Source organism: Oreochromis niloticus, linkage group LG11, assembly GCF_001858045.2.
Source record: "Oreochromis niloticus isolate F11D_XX linkage group LG11, O_niloticus_UMD_NMBU, whole genome shotgun sequence".
Lineage (NCBI taxonomy): Eukaryota > Metazoa > Chordata > Actinopteri > Cichliformes > Cichlidae > Oreochromis > Oreochromis niloticus.
Window position 1 is genome coordinate 39,252,896 of NC_031976.2, and position 23,057 is coordinate 39,275,952.

General features: G+C 46.6%; 2 long non-coding RNA genes across 2 annotated transcripts; one reads left to right on the forward strand and one right to left on the reverse strand.

Moving 5' to 3' along the window:
* Positions 1–16,551: 16,551 nt before the first annotated feature.
* Positions 16,552–17,801, reverse strand: LOC112848105 (uncharacterized). The gene is made up of 2 exons (XR_003222052.1): positions 17,676–17,801; positions 16,552–16,721 (listed from the first exon to the last, which is right to left on the reverse strand). It is a non-coding gene; the product is annotated as an uncharacterized LOC112848105 (long non-coding RNA).
* On the forward strand, positions 16,593–22,656 carry LOC109198396 (uncharacterized). The gene is made up of 3 exons (XR_002059209.1): positions 16,593–16,728; positions 21,185–21,297; positions 22,602–22,656. It is a non-coding gene; the product is annotated as an uncharacterized LOC109198396 (long non-coding RNA).
* The last annotated feature ends 401 nt before the right edge of the window (positions 22,657–23,057 follow it).

The following is a 23,057-nucleotide window of genomic DNA, read 5'->3' on the forward strand; positions in this document are numbered from 1 at the left end:
TTAAACTTTTCAAGCCCCTCAAAAGCCACTTCATCTTTCATGGTGAACTGCTGCCACCAGGGTGCGCCGTTCAGTTTATAGTCACAATTTTCTCACTGAAGCATCAAGAGGGACTATGGTGATATTCACCGCTTTTGAGTGGCCACTGAACCTGTGAAAATCAGTACAACAAAATGAAAGACATGACATTTCCTGGTGCCACTAGGTGGCGCTCTACGTATTCCTGACAATGGCATATCAATCTGTTCAGGCGGGTCTGACATCATCCCTGTAAAATCTGTACTGATCAGATTGGATTTCATTGAGTTACACTAATTTGTTTCTTCATGGCGAGACCTCAATGTTCGCCATGCTGCTGGGGTCACACCCTTCAGCGAAAACTCACAGTTTCTCTGTAACCCAAGACAACTCCTTAAGGCTTTCCTGGAGAAATTTGAGGCTGCAGATGTCACCCATTACAATACTGTACCCCAAAGTGTAAAACATGACATTTCCTGTTCCCACTAGGTGGCGCTGTCCCTGTGTCAAATATGGCAGTTGAAATATGTTCAGGGTGGAGCTTATCATATGTGTCCACTTTGGTCAAGGTCGGACAATGTATGACAGAACGAGAGGCAATAGATTTTCATGGCGAGTCATCGAAATTCGCCGTGGCGCCACGGCCTCACAGTAACCCGAAAACTCAAAAGCTCCGCAATTTAACATGGCCCAGGTGTGTAGTTGACACTGACCAAATATGAAGCTTGTACGATGAAATTCCAATGAGGAGTTCGCAAAAGTTCGAGGCATGGAAATGGCAAAATTAGAGCCAAAATGTCACCTTCACTTCCAAATGGCGGACTTCCTGTTGGGTTTAGGACATGGCCATAATAGACTTTTATGTGCATCTCCGAACGTTAGATATGTGTTCCGAGTTTTATACATGTAGGTCATACCCATCTCGGGGCTCGCGTTTCTCATTTTCTAGGTGGCGCTACTGAGCCAATTTTCCCTGGACATGTCTACGGACATTAAAATACGTAAATTTTCACCAGACCTGACGCGTGTGCAAAATTTCATGAGTTTTCGAGCATGTTTAGGCCCTCAAAAGGCCGATTCATTTGCCGAAATAATAATAATAATAATAATAATAATAATAATATAATAATAATAATAATAATAATAATAAGAAACAGAGCAGATACAATAGGGCCTTCGCACTTTTGTGCTCGGCCCTAATAATAATAATAATAATTAAAGCTGCAAGCAGCGATATGAGGGCCCTCGCACCCCCGGCGCGTCGAGCCAAGCCCAACACCTAAAACCAGCGCTTCCGATCTGATGTCACATTGATGGAATTCATGCATTTAACCACCAGCTAAAATTTCATCTCATTCAACCATTATTATAGTCGTCCCACTAGGTGGCGCTCTAACCATTACTGACAAATGGCATAACAAACATTTCCGAGCTCGAGTCTCATCACGCCTGCGACCTTTGGGAGAGATTGGACATTGTGTTTTTGAGCGACAGCAGGTTACTGCTTTTTGGCGAGTGATTGAAACTCCACGTGCCGCCATGACCACCCCGTTTCCCTGAACGTAAAAAGCTTCGCAATTTAACATCACAAAGGTCTTTAGATTCCACACACAGGAGATCGCGTAAATCTAATGAAATCCCTTGGAGGAGTTCGTCAAAGTATGAGGCCTGAAAATAGGGGAAAATGTCGCCAAATTTACACATTAATTTAAAATGGCTGACTTCCTGTTGGATTGGATATTGCTCCAAGAGACTTTTTGTACATCTTGATATCTCCAATAAGCTTGCCAGGTTTCAAACTCATACATAAAACACAGAGCAGGGGCTGTTGTTTGAAATTTTGTAGGGGGCGCTGTGGAGCCATTTTGCGCTCTTCAAGGAAAATGAACATATAAAAAGAAATCCCTCATCACATTAGAGGTGTGCGCCAAATTTCAAGACTTTTTAAACTTTTCAAGCCTCTCAAAAGCCACTTCATCTTTCATGGTGAACTGCGCTGCCACCAGGGTGCGCCGTTCAGTTTATAGTCACAATTTTCTCACTGAAGCATCAAGAGGGACTGATGGTGATATTCACCGCTTTGAGGTGGCCACGATGAACCTGTGAAATCAGTACAACAAAATGAAAGACATGACATTTCCTGGTGCCACTAGGTGGCGCTCTACGTATTCCTGACAATGAGCATATCAATCTGTTCAGGGCGGGTCTGACATCATCCCTGTAAAATCTGGTACTGATCAGATTGGATTTCATTGAGTTACACTAATTTGTTTCTTCATGGCGAGACCTCAATGTTTGCCATGCTGCTGGGGTCACACCCTTCAGCGAAAACTCACAGTTTTCTCTGTAACCAAGACCAACTCCTTAAGGCTTTCCTGGAGAAATTTGAGGCTGCAGATGTCACCCATTACAATACTGTACCCCAAAGTGTAAAACATGACATTTCCTGTTCCCACTAGGTGGCGCTGTCCCTGGTGTCAAATATGGCAGTTGAAATATGTTCAGGGGTGGAGCCTTATCATATGTGTCCACTTTGGTCAAGGTCGGACAATGTATGACAGAACGAGAGGCAATAAGATTTTCATGGCGAGTCATCGAAATTCGCCGTGGCGCCACGGCCTCACAGTAACCCGAAAACTCAAAAGCTCCGCAATTTAACATGGCCCAGGTGTGTAGTTGACACTGACCAAATATGAAGCTTGTACGATGAAATTCCAATGAGGAGTTCGCAAAAGTTCGAGGCATGGAAATGGCAAAATTAGAGCCAAAATGTCACCTTCACTTCCAAATGGCGGACTTCCTGTTGGGTTTAGGACATGGCCATAATAGACTTTTATGTGCGTCTCCGAACGTTAGATATGTGTTCCGAGTTTTATACATGTAGGTCATACCCATCTCGGGGGCTCGCGTTTCTCATTTTTCTAGGTGGCGCTACTGAGCCAATTTTCCCTGGACATGTCTACGGACATTAAAATACGTAAATTTTCACCAGACCTGACGCGTCTGCAAAATTTCATGAGTTTTCGAGCATGTTTAGGCCCTCAAAAGGCCGATTCATTTGCCGAAATAATAATAATAATAATAATAATAATAATAATAATTAAAGCTGCAAGCAGCGATATGAGGGCCCTCGCACCCCAGCACGTCGAGCCAAGCCAAACACCTAAAACCAGTGCGTCCGATATGATGTCACATTGATGGAATTCATGCATTTAACCACCAGCTAACATTTCATCTAATTCAACCATTATTATAGTCGTCCCACTAGGTGGCACTCTAACCATTACTGACAAATGGCATAACAAACATTTCCGAGCTCGAGTCTAATCGCGCTTGCGACCTTTGGGAGAGATTGGACATTGTGTTTTTGAGTGATAGCAGATTACTGCTTTTTGGCGAGTGATTGAAACTCCACATGCTACCATGTCCACCTCGTTTCCCTGAACGTAAAAAGCTTCGCAATTTAACATCACAAAGGTCTTTAGATTCCACACACTGGAGATTGGGTCAATCTGATGAAATCCCTTGGAGGAGTTTGTCAAAGAACGGTGCCTGAAAAGAGGGGAAAATGTTGCCAAAATTACACATTAATTTCAAAATGGCTGACTTCCTGTTGGATTTGGGATATTGCTCCAAGAGACTTTTTTGTGCATCTTGATATCTTTCATAAGCTTACCAGGTTTCAGACTCATACATAAAACACAGAGCAGGGGCTGATGTTTTGAAATTTTGTAGGGGGCGCTGTGGAGCCATTTTGCGCTATTCAAGGAAAATGATCACATATCAACAAAGCATTCATGACATTGGAGGTGTGCGCCAAATTTCAAGACATTTTAAACTTTCCAAGCCCCTTAAAAGCCACTTCATCTTTCATGTTGAACTGCGTTGCCACCAGGGTGCGCCGTTCAGTTTAAAGTCACAATTTTCTCACTGAAGCATCATGAGGGACTGATGGTGATATTCACCGCTTTTGAAGTGGCCACGATGAACCTGTGAAAATCAGTGCAACAAAATGAAAGACATGACATTTCCTGGTGCCACTAGGTGGCGCTCTACGTATTCCTGACAATGGGCATATCAATCTGTTCAGGGCGGGTCTGACATCATCCCTGTAAAGTCTGGTACTGATCAGATTGGATTTCATTGAGTTATACTAATTTGTTTCTTCATGGCGAGACCTCAATGTTCGCCATGCTGCTGGGGTCACACCCTTCAGCGAAAACTCACAGTTTTCACTGTAACCCAAGACCAACTCCTTAAGGCTTTCCTGGAGAAATTTGAGGCTGCAGATGTCACCCATTACAATACTGTACCCAAAGTGTAAAACATGACATTTCCTGTTCCCACTAGGTGGCGCTGTACCTGATGTCAAATATGGCAGTTGAAATATGTTCAGGGTGGAGCCTTATCATATGTGTCCACTTTGGTCAAGGTCGGACAATGTATGACAGAACGAGAGGCAATAAGATTTTCATGGCGAGTCATCAAAATTCGCCGTGGCGCCACGGCCTCACCATATCCCGAAAACTCAAAAGCTCCGCAATTTAACATGGCCCAGGTGTGTAGTTGACACTGACCAAATATGAAGCTTGTACGATGAAATTCCAATGAGGAGTTCGCAAAAGTTCGAGGCATGGAAATGGCAAAATTAGAGCCAAAATGTGACATTCACTTGCAAATGGCGGACTTCCTGTTGGGTTTGCGTCAATGGGCCTACAGACTTTTTTGTTCGGCTTGGCATGATACACATGTGTGCCAAATTTCATACATGTAGGTCCAATGATGTGTTCGTAGGGATGCATTTAACAAGGCATAGGTGGCGCTCTAGAGCCATTTCTAAGTGCTCATGTGTAAAACCATTAAAATACAAAATTTTTCACCAGACCTGGCATGTGTGCAAAATTTCATGAGTTTTCGAGCATGTTAAAGCCCTCAAAAAGGCCCTTGTTTTGCCTGAATAATAATAATAATAATAATTAAAGCTGCAAGCAGCGATGTGAGGGCCCTCGCACCCCAGCACGTCGAGCCACGCCCAACACCTAAAACCAGCGCTTCCGATCTGATGTCACATTGATGGAATTCATGCATTTAACCACCAGCTAACATTTCATGTCATTCAATCATGATTATAGTCATCCCACTAGGTGGCGCTCTAACCATTACTGACAAATGGCATAACAAACATTTCCAAGCTCGAGTCTCATCATGCCTGCGACCTTTGGGAGAGATTGGACATTGTTTTTTTGAGTAGACGGCAGATTACTGCTTTTTGGCGAGTGATTGAAACTCCACGTGTCGCCATGACCACCTTGTTTCCCTGAACATAAAAAGCTTCGCAATTTAACATCACAAAGGTCTTTAGATTCCACACACAGGAGATCGCATAAATCTAATGAAATCCCTTGGAGGAGTTCGTCAAAGAACGGTGCTTGAAAAGAGGGGAAAATGTCGCCAAAATTACACATTAATTTTAAAATGGCTGACTTCCTGTTGGATTTGGGATATTGCTCCAAGAGACTTTTTTGTACATCTTGATATCCTCCATAAGCTTACCAGGTTTCAGACTTATAAATAAAACAGAGAGCAGGGGCTGATGTTTTGAAATTTTGTAGGGGGCGCTGTGGAGCCATTTTGCACTATTCAAGGAAAATGATCACATAACAACAAAGCCCTCATCACATTGGAGGTTTGGGCCAAATTCCAAGACTTTTTAAAATTTCCAAGCCCCTCAAAAGCCACTTCGTCTTTCATGGTGAACCGCGTTGCCACCAGGGTGCGCCGTTCAGTTTAAAGTCACAATTTTCGCACAGAAGCATCATGAAGGACTGATGGTGATACTCACCGCTTTTGAGGTGGCCACGATGAACCTGTGAAAATCAGTACAACAAAATGAAAGACATGACATTTCCTGGTGCCACTAGGTGGCGCTCTACGTATTCCTGACAATGGGCATATCAATCTGTTCAGGGCGGGTCTGACATCATCCCTGTAAAATCTGGTACTGATCACATTGGATTTCATTGAGTTACACTAATTTGTTTCTTCATGGCGAGACCTCAATGTTCGCCATGCTGCTGGGGTCACACCCTTCAGCGAAAACTCACAGTTTTCTCTGTAACCCAAGACCAACTCCTTAAGGCTTTCCTGGAGAAATTTGAGGCTGCAGATGTCACCCATTACAATACTGTACCCCAAAGTGTAAAACATGACATTTCCTGTTCCCACTAGGTGGCGCTGTCCCTGGTGTCAAATATGGCAGTTGAAATATGTTCAGGGGTGGAGCCTTATCATATGTGTCCACTTTGGTCAAGGTCGGACAATGTATGACAGAACGAGAGGCAATAAGATTTTCATGGCGAGTCATCGAAATTCGCCGTGGCGCCACGGCCTCACAGTAACCCGAAAACTCAAAAGCTCCGCAATTTAACATGGCCCAGGTGTGTAGTTGACACTGACCAAATATGAAGCTTGTACGATGAAATTCCAATGAGGAGTTCGCAAAAGTTCGAGGCATGGAAATGGCAAAATTAGAGCCAAAATGTCACCTTCACTTCCAAATGGCGGACTTCCTGTTGGGTTTAGGACATGGCCATAATAGACTTTTATGTGCGTCTCCGAACGTTAGATATGTGTTCCGAGTTTTATACATGTAGGTCATACCCATCTCGGGGGCTCGCGTTTCTCATTTTTCTAGGTGGCGCTACTGAGCCAATTTTCCCTGGACATGTCTACGGACATTAAAATACGTAAATTTTCACCAGACCTGACGCGTGTGCAAAATTTCATGAGTTTTCGAGCATGTTTAGGCCCTCAAAAGGCCGATTCATTTGCCGAAATAATAATAATAATAATAATAATAATAATAATAATTAAAGCTGCAAGCAGCGATATGAGGGCCCTCGCACCCCCGGCGCGTCGAGCCAAGCCCAACACCTAAAACCAGCGCTTCCGATCTGATGTCACATTGATGGAATTCATGCATTTAACCACCAGCTAAAATTTCATCTCATTCAACCATTATTATAGTCGTCCCACTAGGTGGCGCTCTAACCATTACTGACAAATGGCATAACAAACATTTCCGAGCTCGAGTCTCATCACGCCTGCGAACTTTGGGAGAGATTGGACATTGTGTTTTTGAGCGACAGCAGGTTACTGCTTTTTGGCGAGTGATTGAAACTCCACGTGCCGCCATGACCACCCCGTTTCCCTGAACGTAAAAAGCTTCGCAATTTAACATCACAAAGGTCTTTAGATTCCACACACAGGAGATCGCGTAAATCTAATGAAATCCCTTGGAGGAGTTCGTCAAAGTATGAGGCCTGAAAAGAGGGGAAAATGTCGCCAAATTTACACATTAATTTTAAAATGGCTGACTTCCTGTTGGATTTGGGATATTGCTCCAAGAGACTTTTTTGTACATCTTGATATCTCCAATAAGCTTGCCAGGTTTCAAACTCATACATAAAACACAGAGCAGGGGCTGTTGTTTTGAAATTTTGTAGGGGGCGCTGTGGAGCCATTTTGCGCTCTTCAAGGAAAATGAACATATAAAAAGAAATCCCTCATCACATTAGAGGTGTGCGCCAAATTTCAAGACTTTTTAAACTTTTCAAGCCCCTCAAAAGCCACTTCATCTTTCATGGTGAACTGCGCTGCCACCAGGGTGCGCCGTTCAGTTTATAGTCACAATTTTCTCACTGAAGCATCAAGAGGGACTGATGGTGATATTCACCGCTTTTGAGGTGGCCACGATGAACCTGTGAAAATCAGTACAACAAAATGAAAGACATGACATTTCCTGGTGCAACTAGGTGGCGCTCTACGTATTCCTGACAATGGGCATATCAATCTGTTCAGGGCGGGTCTGACATCATCCCTGTAAAATCTGGTACTGATCAGATTGGATTTCATTGAGTTACACTAATTTGTTTCTTCATGGCGAGACCTCAATGTTCGCCATGCTGCTGGGGTCACACCCTTCAGCGAAAACTCACAGTTTTCTCTGTAACCCAAGACCAACTCCTTAAGGCTTTCCTGGAGAAATTTGAGGCTGCAGATGTCACCCATTACAATACTGTACCCCAAAGTGTAAAACATGACATTTCCTGTTCCCACTAGGTGGCGCTGTCCCTGGTGTCAAATATGGCAGTTGAAATATGTTCAGGGGTGGAGCCTTATCATATGTGTCCACTTTGGTCAAGGTCGGACAATGTATGACAGAACGAGAGGCAATAAGATTTTCATGGCGAGTCATCGAAATTCGCCGTGGCGCCACGGCCTCACAGTAACCCGAAAACTCAAAAGCTCCGCAATTTAACATGGCCCAGGTGTGTAGTTGACACTGACCAAATATGAAGCTTGTACGATGAAATTCCAATGAGGAGTTCGCAAAAGTTCGAGGCATGGAAATGGCAAAATTAGAGCCAAAATGTCACCTTCACTTCCAAATGGCGGACTTCCTGTTGGGTTTAGGACATGGCCCTAATAGACTTTTATGTGCGTCTCCGAACGTTAGATATGTGTTCCGAGTTTTATACATGTAGGTCATACCCATCTCGGGGGCTCGCGTTTCTCATTTTTCTAGGTGGCGCTACTGAGCCAATTTTCCCTGGACATGTCTACGGACATTAAAATACGTAAATTTTCACCAGACCTGACGCGTCTGCAAAATTTCATGAGTTTTCGAGCATGTTTAGGCCCTCAAAAGGCCGATTCATTTGCCGAAATAATAATAATAATAATAATATAATAATAATAATAATAATAATAATAATAATAATAATAATAAGAAACAGAGCAGATACAATAGGGCCTTCGCACTTTTGTGCTCGGGCCCTAATAATAATAATAATAATAATAATAATAATAATAAGAAACAGAGCAGATACAATAGGGCCTTCGCACTTTTGTGCTCGGGCCCTAATAATAATAAGAAACAGAGCAGATACAATAGGGCCTTCGCACTTTTGTGCTCGGGCCCTAATAAGAAGAAGAAGAAGAAACAGAGCAGATACAATAGGGCCTTCGCACTTTTGTGCTCGGGCCCTAATAAGTACAATCAATGAAAAAAGTAATTGGGCAGCACGGTGGCACGGTGGTTAGCACTGTTGCCGCACAGCAAGAAGGTTCTGAGTTCAATTCCACCATCAGGCCGGGGTCTTTCTGTGTGGAGTTTGCATGTTCTCCCCGTGTTTGTGTGGGTTCTCTCCGGGTACTCCGGCTTCCTCCCACCGTCCAAAGACATGCAGCTTGTGGGGATAGGTTAATTGGATAATCCAAATTGTCACTAGGTGTGAATGTGAGTGTGAATGGTTGTCTGTCCCTGTGTGTTGGCCCTGCGACAGACTGGCGACCTGTCCAGGGTGTACCCTGCCTCTCGCCCTATGACAGCTGGGATAGGCTCCAGCGCCCCCCGCGACCCTGAAAAAGGATAAGCGGAAGCGAATGAATGGAATGAATGAATGAATGAATGAATTGAATTAAATTGAATCTGGAAACCGATTGCAGAAGTGGAGCTGAGTGCACTGGAAAATCAGCGGATCGGCGATCAGATCTGTGCAGGGAGGCTCAGTCTGAGCTGTCACGATGACGATGTCACGTTTGTGTTGTTTCGGCGCCGCACCGCCCGGCGGTGGGGATGGTGGTTGGTGTCTGACCCACCGTTGGCAGGCGGTGGGTCAGACACCAATCACCTACCTACTATTGTGAAGGCGCGTGTTCAGACCGGTGGGTGCATCTGCGACTCAGGTGGCTCATGTACCAATCAGAAGGCTGGTGTTCAACCCTCCTGCACATGCTGAAGTGTTCTTGAGTACAATGGGTGATTACAGCTGGTAGTTCTGACCTCGTGTGACTTTAGAAAACCATTGTTGAGCTGTGACCTCTGTCTGTGCTCCTGATCACCTGACAGCTGCACACTGGTCATGTGATCTGCGGTCTGCTCGACTTTGGGCCATGTGGGCCATGGGGCAATCGTGGCTCAAGAGTTGGCAGCTCGTCTTGTAATCTTGTAATTGCCGGTTCGAGCCCCGGCTCCAACAGTCTCGGTCGTTGTGTCCTTGGGCAAGACACTTCACCCGTTGCCTACTGGTCGTGGTCAGAGGGCCCGGTGGCGCCAGTGTCCGGCAGGTGGCTGTGGCTACAATGTAGCTGCCATCACCAGTGTGTAAATGTGTGTGTGAATGGGTGGATGACTGAATGTGTAAAGCGCTTTGGGGTCCTTAGGGACTAAGTAAAGCGCTATACAAATACCGGCCATTTACCATGTGTGAACCCCAGTGGCGCTTTTCTTTAAACAGGAGCTTCTCCACTCTGTGTGAAGTAACAGGAAGTGATCAGAGTGGACGAGCTGATGGAGCTTCACCCAGTTTACACGAGAAAGTTTCGGGAACGCATTACTGGCAACAAAACTTTCAGCTGAACATAACTCAAAGGAACGCTCTGGAGCTTTTCTTGAGCGTCTTGACTTCAGCCTGGTTTAAATGCCAACGGCACGGCGAGCTGTTGGATCTGATTTTATGGAGGTTCATGTTCAGATGGAGCTGATACTGGAATTCTGGGACAGCTGGAAGAGTTGCAGGGATCCTCTGACTGTGACCATCGCTTGCTGGTCGCCCCGAAGCTTCCAAGTTTGCTTGTCAGTACAGAAATAAAAAGCTAAAAAAGGATTCAGGAGGATAGCAGGAGCCTGCAGAGCACCTCTAGAGTAAAAGAGCTGCAGGACCCACGCCAGGGACACGTGCACAAATTAACAAAGGCCTGAGACCGAATGTGGACATAGAGGTCGTGCAGAGGTAAACGCCTGCGTCTGTCTGTTTCTGCAGGCTGGATTTCTGCTTCGTATGTCCTGAAAGAGGAAGCAGCAGAAACCTGATGCAGGAGGAGTGCAGCCCTCTGACCTCAAAGGAAACCAGTGCCAACACGAAAAGCTGGATGAGGCTCTGACTCCATCGTTTCCTCAGAGTGAAGCTTCCTTTTCCTGCTTGCGAGTTCACACTCAGATGCAGACGTCGAGCTGGCGAAGCGGCGGCAGCTCGGCCTGCGCTCTGCTGCTGAGTAAACGGAGACGTCAGCTCTGACTGCCTGCAGCGCTCTAAGCTGACCGCAGCACAGTGAAGCCATCAGGAAAGATTTAAAATGGCAGCGTCATCTCTGAGCGGAGGGTCAGGATACCGCATGCATCAGCAGGATGGCGAGCTCAGAGCGCTCCTTAACCTGATGTCTTCCTTCAGTTAGGAAAAACCCGAGGCTGTTGTTATTTAATGCAGCCGCTGTGTCGGCGGGCAGATACAAACACATCTACCTTACATCACGTCCTCCTGACCCAGACAGGAAACGACGGAGTGCCGTTTCTGTGGAAACCCACGAAGACTCGCCCCGACAACCGGCAGGAGCAGCTGGAGTCACAAACATCGGTGAAGTCCTGATTTCGAACTGTGAGCGTGCTAATTTTTTCCCGTCATGAAGATTTCCTGCTTTTATACCACCAGTTCAAACTTTGAACACAGCTTCTTATTTTATGTTTTTTCTTTATTTTTACTACATTTTTATATCGTAGATACAAACTGAAGACATCAAATATATGAAGCAAGATATGTGGAATATGTAGCAAAGAAAAAAATGATAAATAACTAAATATGTTTTATACTTTAGATTCCTCTAAGTAGCCTCAGTTTGCTTTGTTGACAGCGCTGCAAACCCTCGGCCTTCTCTCAGTGAGCTTCATGATGTCATCACCTAAAATGGTTTCACCTCACAGGCGTGCCTGTCAGGGGTCATTTTTGGAGTTTCTTGCCTTCTTTATGGGGTTGGGACCATTAGTTGTGTTGTGCAGAAGTCAGGTTGGTGCACAGCTCACAGCCCTATTTGACAACTGTGAGAATTCATATTATGGCAAGAACCAATCAGCTCAGTAAAGAGAAACAACAGCCCATCATTACTTTAAGAACTGAAGGTCAGTCAGTCGGAAAACTGCTAAAACTTTGAATGCGTCCAAGTGCAGTCCCAAAAACCATCGAGCACTATGATGAAACTGTCTCACATGAGGATGCCCCAGGAAAGGAAGACCAAGAGTCACCTCTGCTGCTGAGGATACATTCAGCCGAGTCACCAGCCTCAAAAATCACAAGTTAACAAGTTTGGTTTCACCCCTGTGTCTTTGTGCAACACAGAAAAGGTGAACGATGGTCTCTACATGCATGGATCATGCATTTGAGCATGCGTGCTGCTGTGCGTTTTGGACAAATATCTCCACTTTCCTCTCGTCTGTTCCTGAAATCTGCTGCTTTCTTCAGACGCAGCTTTACAAACCTCAGATGTGCTTTCATGACCTTTAACCTTTTGTAGAGTCTGAGATGGAGCTTCATGGATCGCTCTCGCTGCAGATTGTTTGGAGGTAGTCTTATAATCTTTCCTGTGAAAGCACCGAGTGCTTCTCTCACGTCACTGCTCAGCATCGTGCTAACACGCCTCAGTGCTGCAGAAACATGCTCTTTTGTAAAGGTGCTCACACCTGCTGATCAGCTGATCATCCATTAATCAGCATCAGTAGCACCTGGCTGCTGCTGACTATGGAAGCCACAGAACTGCAGAAAGTCTTTCAGACGTTACAGAGGGACGGATAAGTGAAAGCTTTTATTTTGAAAGGAATTTAGCTCATTTCCAGCTGATCCCTCTGCGAGCACTGAACAGCTCTCCTTTCACACAGTAAATGATTAATTCAGTCATTTATTCAGTCGTTGCTCAGCAGGAACGACCTTTAACCCTGTGTGTGTGTGTGCGTAGCATTAATATGCATGGAGGAAAAGCATTTCTCGATCAACATCAACACATCAGAGATGGACGTGCAGGGATATTTTTAGTTCAGCATTTTTATTGCAGGCAGAGGACAATAACACACACATACATGCTCACACACACACAGACACGCATGCTCACACACACACACACACACACACACGCATGCTCTCACTCACACACACAATGAAACATAAAGGGTGACTTTCCGTCATATCAGCGATGCGGTGCTATACCTCCACCATGGAGCGCCACCTAGAAAGACCCCAGCCAACAATGTTGGTTGGCCAAAAAACACGCTGACCAATAAAGTTGCAACGACACTCCTTAGCCACAGGGGCGGAGCTACTGTTGTGGGATGGGGTGGCATGTGACACCCTAAAATAATGTACATAAGCTACAATTAACATTAAATATATAAATTGTAAAAATGAATGTATATCATAGTGCCCCCCACCCCCTACCCAATTAAAATATGGCTCAGTCCATAGCATCAAAATGGCTTTATTTCTTGTTGTCCTTAGCAACGGACACCTATGATTGTGTCAGAGCAGATTTTGAATCAACACCATGGGCGGTTTTAGATTTCAGCACAAGTGGTTGATTGTTACACTCTGGAAATGGAATGAAGGTGAGTGTTATTAACCCCAATAAATCATGAAAAACCAGGTTTACATTTTTGGTGAAAAATATCTTCATGATAGATTTCTGGCATTTTTTGTAAATGTAAGCATGTAACAACTTGGTTATTTCTAATAAAAAGAGCTTGAAACACACACAGTGGGGTTTCCTGTTAGTCCATGTCAGCAATGAGCCACGTTCACCATGAGCAGCAGCTGGAACATGAGGGAGCAGGTAAGTGTTTCTGTGTGGAACAGCCAGGACGCTGCAGGTGATTAGTGCGTTTGTGAGAACCTCTGTGAGGTCCTGAGGATGGTGGCTCAGGTGGAGCTGAGGGTTTACCAGAGCATGATCGGCGTCAGAGCTGCACTGACCCTGGGTTCAGGCAGGTCCGTTACTGTGACCCGGGGTATGGCTCTGTGTGAGGTATGCATTCAGGCCATCCATCCATCCATCCATCTTCTTCTGCTTATCCAGGGCCGGGTCGTGGGGGCAGCAGCCTGATGAGCCTGCCCTGGGGCCTCCTCCCAGCGGGACATGCCCGGAACACCTCACCCAGGAGGCATCCTTGTCAGATACCTGAACCACCTCAACTGGCTCAGTTCAATGTGGAGGAGCAGCGGCTCTACTCTGAGCCCCTCCCAGATGGCCGGACTCCTCACCCTACCTCTAAGGGAGAGACCAGCCACCCTTCGGAGGAAGCTCATTTCCACAGCTTGTATCTGCCATCTTGTTCTTTCGGTCACTACCCACAGCTCGTGACCATAGGTCAGGGTAGGGACGTAGATCAACGGGTAAATCGAGAGGTTCAATTTTACACTCAGCTCTCTCTTCACCATGACAGACCGGTGCAGCATCCGCATGACTGCAGCCGCAGCACCAATCCGTCTGTCGATCTTCTGCTCCCTTCTCCCAATGAGATTCTGAGACCACCGATGTGAAAGCCTTCCAGCACTTGGCTACGAACAGAATCGGTGACAAAGGGCAGCTCTCGGAGCCACAGACCACATACTCCTGAAGCACCTCCCACAGGACGCCCCGAGGGACACGGTCGAATGTATTTTCCAAGTCCACAAAACACATGTAGAGTGGTTGGGCAAACTCCCATGCACCCTCCAGTATCCTCGAGAGGGTAACGAGCTGGTCCAGTGTTCCACGACAGGACGAAAACCACATTGTTCCTCCTTTGTTCAACTAACAGATGGACTCTCCTTTCCAGCACCCTGGCATAGACGTTCCCAGGGAGGCTGAGGAATGTGATTCCCCTTATAGTTGGAACACACCCTCCAGTCCTCTTTCTTAAAGATGGGAACCACCATCGTGTTCTGCCAATCCAGAGGTACCGCCCCTGATCTCTACGCAACACTGAAGAGGCGTGTCAACCAGGACAGCCTTACAACATCCAGAGCCTTCAGGAACTCAGGGCGGACCTCATCCACCGCGGGGCCCTGCCTCAGTGACCGCAGCCCCGCATTCACGCCTACATGACATTTAGTGGGCTGTAACAGAAACATAACCAGCTGCACTTTCATGTGTAAAATTAATAACGCCCCTCCCCCGTCATGATCATGACCACTCTCAGACCCAAACCTTCACCCAGTGGTGTCAGCAGGTCAGCTCTGAGCATGTGCAGAGGGAGTTCACTGCTCACGGTGAACACATCGCCGTGGATAAACTGACTGTTTGTGTTCCCTTCTCTCATGCATGGCTTTTCCTGGAGCGTGGATGCTGGAGCCACGGGAAGTCTCCAAGCGGCATGATGACATTCCTCGACCCTCCCCCTTTGTTTCAGACTGTAATAACCTCTGAGCAGGAAGTGACCCTGAAAGCACCACAGCACGCAGCTGAAAGCTTTCAGAGGCCCAGCTCAGAGAAACCCGATACCTGTGTGTGTGTGTGTGTGTGTGTGTGAGTGTGTGTGAGCATCTGTGTGTCTGTGTGAGAGCATGTGCGTGTGTGTGTGTGAGTGTGTGAGCATCTGTGTGTCTGTGTGAGAGCATGTGCGTGTGTGTGTGTGTGTGTGAGCATCTGTGTGTCTGTGTGAGAGCATGTGCGTGTGTGTGTGTGTGTGTGAGTGTGTGAGCATCTGTGTGTCTGTGTGTGAGCATCTGTGTGTCTGTGTGAGAGCATGTGCGTGTGTGTGTGTGAGTGTGTGAGCATCTGTGTGTCTGTGTGAGAGCATGTGCGTGTGTGTGTGTGAGTGTGTGAGCATCTGTGTGTCTGTGTGTGTGTGAGCATCTGTGTGTCTGTGTGTGTGTGAGCATCTGTGTGTGTGTGTGAGAGCATGTGCGTGTGTGTGTGTGTGTGAGTGTGTGAGCATCTGTGTGTCTGTGTGAGAGCATGTGCGTGTGTGTCTGTGTGTGTGTGTGAGTGTGTGTGTGTGTGAGCATCTGTGTGTCTGTGTGTGTGTGTGTGTGTGTGAGCATCTGTGTGTGTGTGTGTGTGTGTGTGTGTGAGCATCTGTGTGTCTGTGTGTGTGTGTGTGTGAGCATCTGTGCGTCTGTGTGTGTGTGTGTGTGTGAGCATCTGTGTGTCTGTCTGTGTGTGTGTGTGAGTGTGTGTGTGTGTGAGCATCTGTGTGTCTGTGTGTGTGCGTGTGTGTGAGCATCTGTGTGTCTGTGTGTGTGTGTGTGTGTGTGTGTGTGTGTGTGAGCATCTGTGTGTGTGTGTGTGTGCGTGTGTGTGAGCATCTGTGTGTCTGTGTGTGTGTGTGTGTGTGTGTGTGTGAGCATCTGTGTGTGTGTGTGTGTGTGCGTGTGTGTGAGCATCTGTGTGTCTGTGCGTGTGTGTGTGTGTGAGCATCTGTGTGTGTGTGCGTGTGTGTGTGTGAAGGTGATAGTTGTAGATCGAGGTGATGTAGGAGTACCAAAAGTGCAGCTACTAGGAGGCTGACTGTCCAATCAGACTGCGTTTTCCCTGCAGACTCCCTGAAAACAATCAGTTGTGTTGCTTGTCTCTCAGTGTGGACATTAGAGCAGGTGTGTTAGAGCAGGTGAGCTCAGTCATGAAGGCAGAGGGGGGTGACCCACAGGTCTGTGCTGCACCGAGCGCCATGGGCTGACTCTGATCTTCATCTCTGACTCTTCCTCTCTCTCCTCCTCAGTGGTCTTCGTCTGCTGTTCTCCTGACGTCTTCAGGAAGCTGATGGTTGAATTCAGGCGGGAGAATCTCACTCACGAGCAGTACGTCTTTTTCTACCTCGACGTGTTTGCTGACAGCCTGAAATCCGAACACCGCCAGCCGTGGCGCCGCGGGGACCGTGAGGACGCCATTGCCAAGGAAGCCTTCCAGGTATGGCATCAGTATCCAGGAGGAGGTCGGTCAACATGAAACAAGAGGTAAACACACACGCTGTGAGGAAGACGCCTGACATCAGCGCTTCAGCTGCACAAATCCGCACATTGTACATAAAAGATGGATGATGGCACCATACAGGAGAAATCTGCTCTCTCTTTCTAGTCCCTGTCAGGACTCTTGCTGCAGCATTTTGGATTAACTGAAGGCTTTTCAGGGAGTTTTTAGGGCATCCTGATAATAAAGAATTACAGTAGTCCAGCCTGGAAGTAATAAATGCATGAATTGGAGATTATGTATCGGAATTTCAGGAGCGGGACCACGCCTCCAAACACGCTCCATCCGGTTGTCATCTATATATGTTCCCCCAGTTTTGCAAACTGTTCATTCTCATTTACGTGCCCCACCCTCCCTCCCTCCTTGTTCTCAATTCTTTAACTTCTTCACTCCTATTTAGTGCACGGGGATCTGCCAGGCCCGGAGCCGTCGCCAGTCCCCTTCGAGGCCTTCCCCCAAACTGCAGCTCAATTCATGTCCAAGCATCACCTTTACCTACTAATACGCTGTCAAACCTAAAATGAGGACGTGGACCCAGCTAGTGAACTAGTTTTTCAGCATCACTCTGAGACAGGATATTTCTAATTTTAGAGATGTTGCGCAAATGGAAGAAAGCAGTCTTACATATTTGTTTAATATGTGCATTGAAGGACATGTCCTGGTCAAAAATGACTCCAAGGTTCCTCACAGTGTTACTGGAGGCCAAGGTAATGCCATCCAGAGTAAGAATCTGCTTAGATACCATATTTCTAAGATTTTGCTGCTGACACTGTTGGGGATTTATTCCAAACTGAAGGCACACTGAACCAGCATGGCTACCACAGCATCCTGCAGCAAAATGCCATCACATCATTGATTTATCAACAGCACAATGACTCCAAACACACCTCCAGGCAAGGAGAGAGATGGAGTGCTGCGCCCGATGGCCTGGCCTCCACAGTCACCTGACCTAATCCCAGTGGAGATGGTTTGGGATGAGATGGAGCGCAGAGTGAAGGCACAAGGGCCAACAAGTGCTCAGCATCTCTGGGAACTCCTTCAAGACTGTTGGAAACCATTTCAGGAGACGACCTCATGAAGCTCATCTAGAGGATGCCAAGAGTGCAAAGCAGTAATCAAAGGGTGGATATTACGAAGAATCTAAAATATCAAACATGTTTTGAGTTATTTCACACTTTATTGTTCACTACATAATTCCATCTGAGTGTTCATTCATAGTTTTGCTGCCTTAAGTGAGAATCTACAATATAAATAATAATGAAAATAAAGAAAAACCATTAAATGAGAAGCTGTATCCAACTTTGACTGCTAGTGTACATCATAGGTCATAGGTCAGTCTCAGGTGACCCGAAACTCCTCCTCCTGTCTGCAGAGTCAGGTGGTGGAGTTTGTAAAGCAGTGAAATGATTGGATGGATTTACTCTGCAGCTCTGGCCTCCGTGTGTCAGACTGTAGCGCTCCAGTGTGCTGCACGTGGACCTCGCCGTGTTTGTTCTCGCAGCTCCTCGCAGGAAAGCGAGGAGCCATTTAAATCCCTCCTCATGTGTCGCGTGTAGCTGCAATTTTAAACATCTTTCAGTGGTGTGAGAGGAAGAAACGCTCATTAATCTGACGACTGCTGATGACTTGCAGCTGCACCTGGAGAGCCATGCGTCCTCACGGCTCGCCTCGTTATGGAGTAATCATGCAAGCAGATTGGGCGCTGTAATCACAAGGAAAGGTTACAGTGATTAACCCAAATCTCTGCTTGACTTCATGTCATAAATATGAGCTTCAACTGAATTCAGCCCAAAGTTTTCAGCGTGATCTCGCACGTGTGTCGGAGCAGCTCCCACCTGCTGCCTCAAACGCCAGCACGAGTGAACGAGTGAAGAGAAACATAATTCCATCAGCGAACATTTACTCATGACAGAGAACATGTCAAACATTTAAACACAGAAGATCTGCAAAAGTCAGCGAGCTAAAGAGAAACAGCTGGAGGAAGATTTAAAGGTGAGCTGGCAGCAGGTTGGTCACATGTAGGGATGGGTACCGGTATCCGGAAAGCAGCGCACATTTCGGTGCTTTATTTCGGTGCTTTTTTTTTCCTGAGCCAATTCTAGCCAATCATTTTACGTTTCCGAGGATAGTAGGCGGGGCAGGTACGTACGTTCTTTTAGAGCAGAGCTACAGATTAAAAATGCCCAAGGCAAAGCGGTCAAAAGTCTGGCTGTGCTTCACAGCAAAAGATGCAAACTCAGCAGCCTGCAACAAGTGCTTTAAGCTGATACTGTGATACTGTCAAAGGAGGTAACACCTCAAATCTGATGAAACACCTGGCGACGCATAGCGTTTTTTTTTAAAGCCGAGAAATGCACCGTGTTTGATAGCTTGCTGCGAGACCTCACACCGAGCACATCTACTGCGGGTGTGGTGCCTGTTATCGGACCCGGAGTTAGTAACATCCCCCAAGAACCCAAAGAGTAGAGTCCTGGCCCCTAGCCCTGTCAGTGTAGCAGAAATGATGAGGATGATGATGGCAGCAGCAGCCGTTCTTCTCTGCTTGAGTAGCTTCATGTTGTTCGTGTGTAATTTACATTGAGTACGCTAACCAAATTATTACATTAATGCATGTAGGTGAACTAGCAAACACCGTCGTAGTTACATGCGGCTGTCTTCTTGTTTGATGGCAGATGCTCCCTTCACCCTGGCCAAAAAGGCTAAATGACCAAAGAAAAAGTGGAAAACAGTTAAACATGAGAGGTTTTTGGACAAAGTTTGTGTTTTTTCCATTGTTTAAGCACTGCTTCCAGCCAAGAGTGATACCATATATGCCCTATAGCTGCAGAAAAGGCTAACATTGTTTATCTTTTTACAAAAAAACAGCTGAACATGAGAGGTTTTTGGACAAAGTTTGTGTTCTCCATTCTTTAAGCACCGGTTTGAGCACCGGTTTAAGCACCGGCACCGTTTCAAAAGTACCGGTTTGGCACCGGTATCGGATAAAACCTAAACGATACCCATCCCTAGTCACATGATCATCTCAGAGGTTCTCCAGCCTGTTTCAGAATCACGTTCCTCACTGTGAACATCATCGACACAGCATGATGTCATCAGCAAACTCAGAGAAACTGAAGGAATCTCTGTGCGCAGGGAGGAGGCTGTGTGTTACTGTGTGTTTGTGTGATTTACACTGTGTCTGAGTGCGAGTCTGTGACTGTGTTTGTCCTTCTGAGCAATGGTACGACTCCCGGCTGAGACGGGACGGTTCATTGGGGAGGAGTCATGGAAAAAACATTTCACGATGTTTCAGCTCCACGTCAGCGGCAGGATCCTGGTGAACCGTCATTCTGTTCATTTCCTGTTAATCCTACTGAAAAGTTGGCTGCAGTTCACCTAGGGGGTGCTGTGAGATCAGAGAGAGCGGAGCTAAGCAGAGACTTCCAAAAACATCGGATTTTAGCATCCATGAATCCAGCCTGGATAACAGCACTCTTCCTCCGTCAGTTCCTCTCAGTGAAGCTAATTTTGACCATAAAAACTAGCATGCTGCTAATGCGTGCTGATTGGTCGGTAAAGGTTTAGGACAGGTGCCTGTTTCCACAGTTAAAGCCCAGCAGGAGCTTCAGGTGTGCAGGAGGTGCAGCGGGGTGAAGGTGATGCTGTCAGAAGGCTGCTCGCTTCACGCCCCAAACCAAAATGGAGGACGCTGTAAAGCGTCTCGCGGTGCTGTGACGTCTCTAACAGAAAGGATTTTACTACAATAGAAAACCTGTGAAACATCTAAAGGTGGAACCATTTCTGCTGAACTCGACAGCGCCCCCTATGGAACAGGAAGTCCACAGAGCCCCTTCCACCTGGACGAGCTCAACAGCGCCCCCTATGGAACAGGAAGTCCACAGAGCCCCTTCCACCTGGACGAGCTTGATGAAATTAGAAATATCCTGTCTCAGAGTGATGCTGAAAAACTAGTTCATGCATTTATTACTTCCAGGCTGGACTACTGTAATTCTTATTATCAGGATGTCCTAAAAACTCCTGAAAAGCCTTCAGCTGATCCAAATGCTGCAGCAAGAGTCCTGACAGGGACTAGAAAGAGAGAGCAGATTTCTCTTGTACGGTGCCGTCATCCATCTTTTATGTACAGTGTATGGATTTGTGTAGCTGAAGCTGATGTCAGGTGTCTTCCTCACAGCGTGTTTACTTCCTGTTTCATGTGAGGGGAGCTCATACTCACTCCGAGTTTGACTGGACGTAAATACTTTATGTGATTTTTTTTTTTAAAAACATGTAAAAGATTAATTATGGATCTGTGATGCACCTCGTGTTGCTGTATCCTGTCCTCATTCGTCTCTGGGCAGTAAGACGCCGTTAAAAGACTCATAATAACCATAATAAATCTGTTTGTGGTTTCCAGAGTGTGAAGATCCTGACGTACGAGAGCCTCAGAACCCCGAGTACCAGGAGTTTGTCCAGAACCTCAAGGCAGACGCCAAGGACATGTTCAACTACACCATAGAGGACTCACTGGTCAGTGTGTGTGTGTGTGTTCAAACTGGACACTTTACAAGGTACACTTTGCCAGCAGGGGGTGGAGCTTGTTTCTCCACACAGCTGCTGCAGATGTGGCGGCTGCTGAGAATAAAGCTGCTCTGTGGGTCTCTGACGTGTGATGACAGCAGGTTTTATTTCACACATCAATAATTTTCTGATTAAACGAGATGATGACAAAGTAAAAGTAATGCAGAGGACAGAGATAAGATCAATCATCTCGACACTTTCATTGATGAATACCACGAGATGAAAATATTCTGGAGAGACTAGATCCAATCAGAAGCATGAAGCTGTCCAGGTCTGTGAGTCTGTGTGGTCGCAGCCTCAGCGTCCTGCTCTTACTGCCACAGTGTGCTCTTCTGCAGAGCAATGAGTGGTGATTGGAGTTCAGTCACTGCAGATGCACAGTGACCACGCCACGTTCACAGCCTCTTCAGGGCCGTTTTTCTGCCCATGAGCGAACAACGCACTCGTCTGAGGCCGAAACGTGAAGCCGCTGTTCTAAACATCATTCATTCTATTTCTTCATCGTTTCCTGAAGCACTCACTCCCAGCGGGAGCGCTGGCTGATTAGATATTCAAACAGATTAATAGGAACATGTCAGGCGCCACTGCTGCTGCACAAAGAGCAGCGAGATGTGATAGATACTGGAGGAAGTGATGTCATTAAACATCATGGTGCTCACACTCTGAGCTCTGAAGATCAATTATTATGTAAATCTGTGATTAGAGCGAGGCAGCGAGAGGAGCTGAGCGGAGACAGACCCACAGTTAAAGTTTTGCAGGGAAACATCACAAATTAAATCCTGCACCACCTGGAGCGTTTGTCCCGGGTCGGCGTGCAGCTGCAGAGGGATCGGATTGGTCCGAGCGGCTGGGAGGAGATCCACCCGTCGAGTTTCAGGTTTCTGCTTCTTTTACCAAAATACTGTGGAACAAACCCAAACCTCTGCCTCAGGTTGGGTTTGTTCTGCATTAAAATGTGAGTCAGCAGGTGTGCAGGGGAGAGCAAGCCCCACCTGTGCTGCGTTGTTGTTGTTTGGCCATCTTGATTGGCTCGTAGCTGCTGCACACAGACTCAAGAGAACTCAGAAAACAGATGCCACGAGACTGTAGCGGTAGTAACCAAGGAAACGGCCGAGAAGTCACAGGTTGGGTAGAGGACACGTGTGTGTGTGTGTGTGTGTGTGTGTGTGAGAGAGAGTGAGAGAGAGTGAGAGAGTGAGTGAGTGTGTGTGTGTGTGTGTGTCTGAACGACTGACCCGGTGTGTTTCTTGCAGATGAACATCATTGCTGGAGGCTTTTATGACGGCCTGATGCTCTACGCTCACGCTTGAACGAGTCCATGTTGGCGTCTAACGAGCGTCCAAACGGGAAGGACGTGACCCCGAGGATGTGGAACCGAACCTTCCCCGGTCAGTGCTCGCCGTTCGTCTCCTTTAAAGCTGACGCTTTGCTGTTTCCACCTTTGTGACGGAGCCTGTGTGCTTTGGTGTGACTCTGCAGCAGAGCGTGTTCTGCAGGTTGTGTGTGTCTGTGGGGAGTCGTGGGTTCTGTGAGTGACGGGTGGGTTTGAGTAAAGCTTGGTTGGAGGGATTTAAATGATGATGTTTGGTGGTTAAAGAGGGATGGTGAAGCAGCATTGCTGTTTCTGCAGCTGGTATCAAAGATATTTAAGCTTCTGTAACTGTCTGCGTACCGACATGCAGCGCTGCCGTGTTGTTGTGTTGACGTGT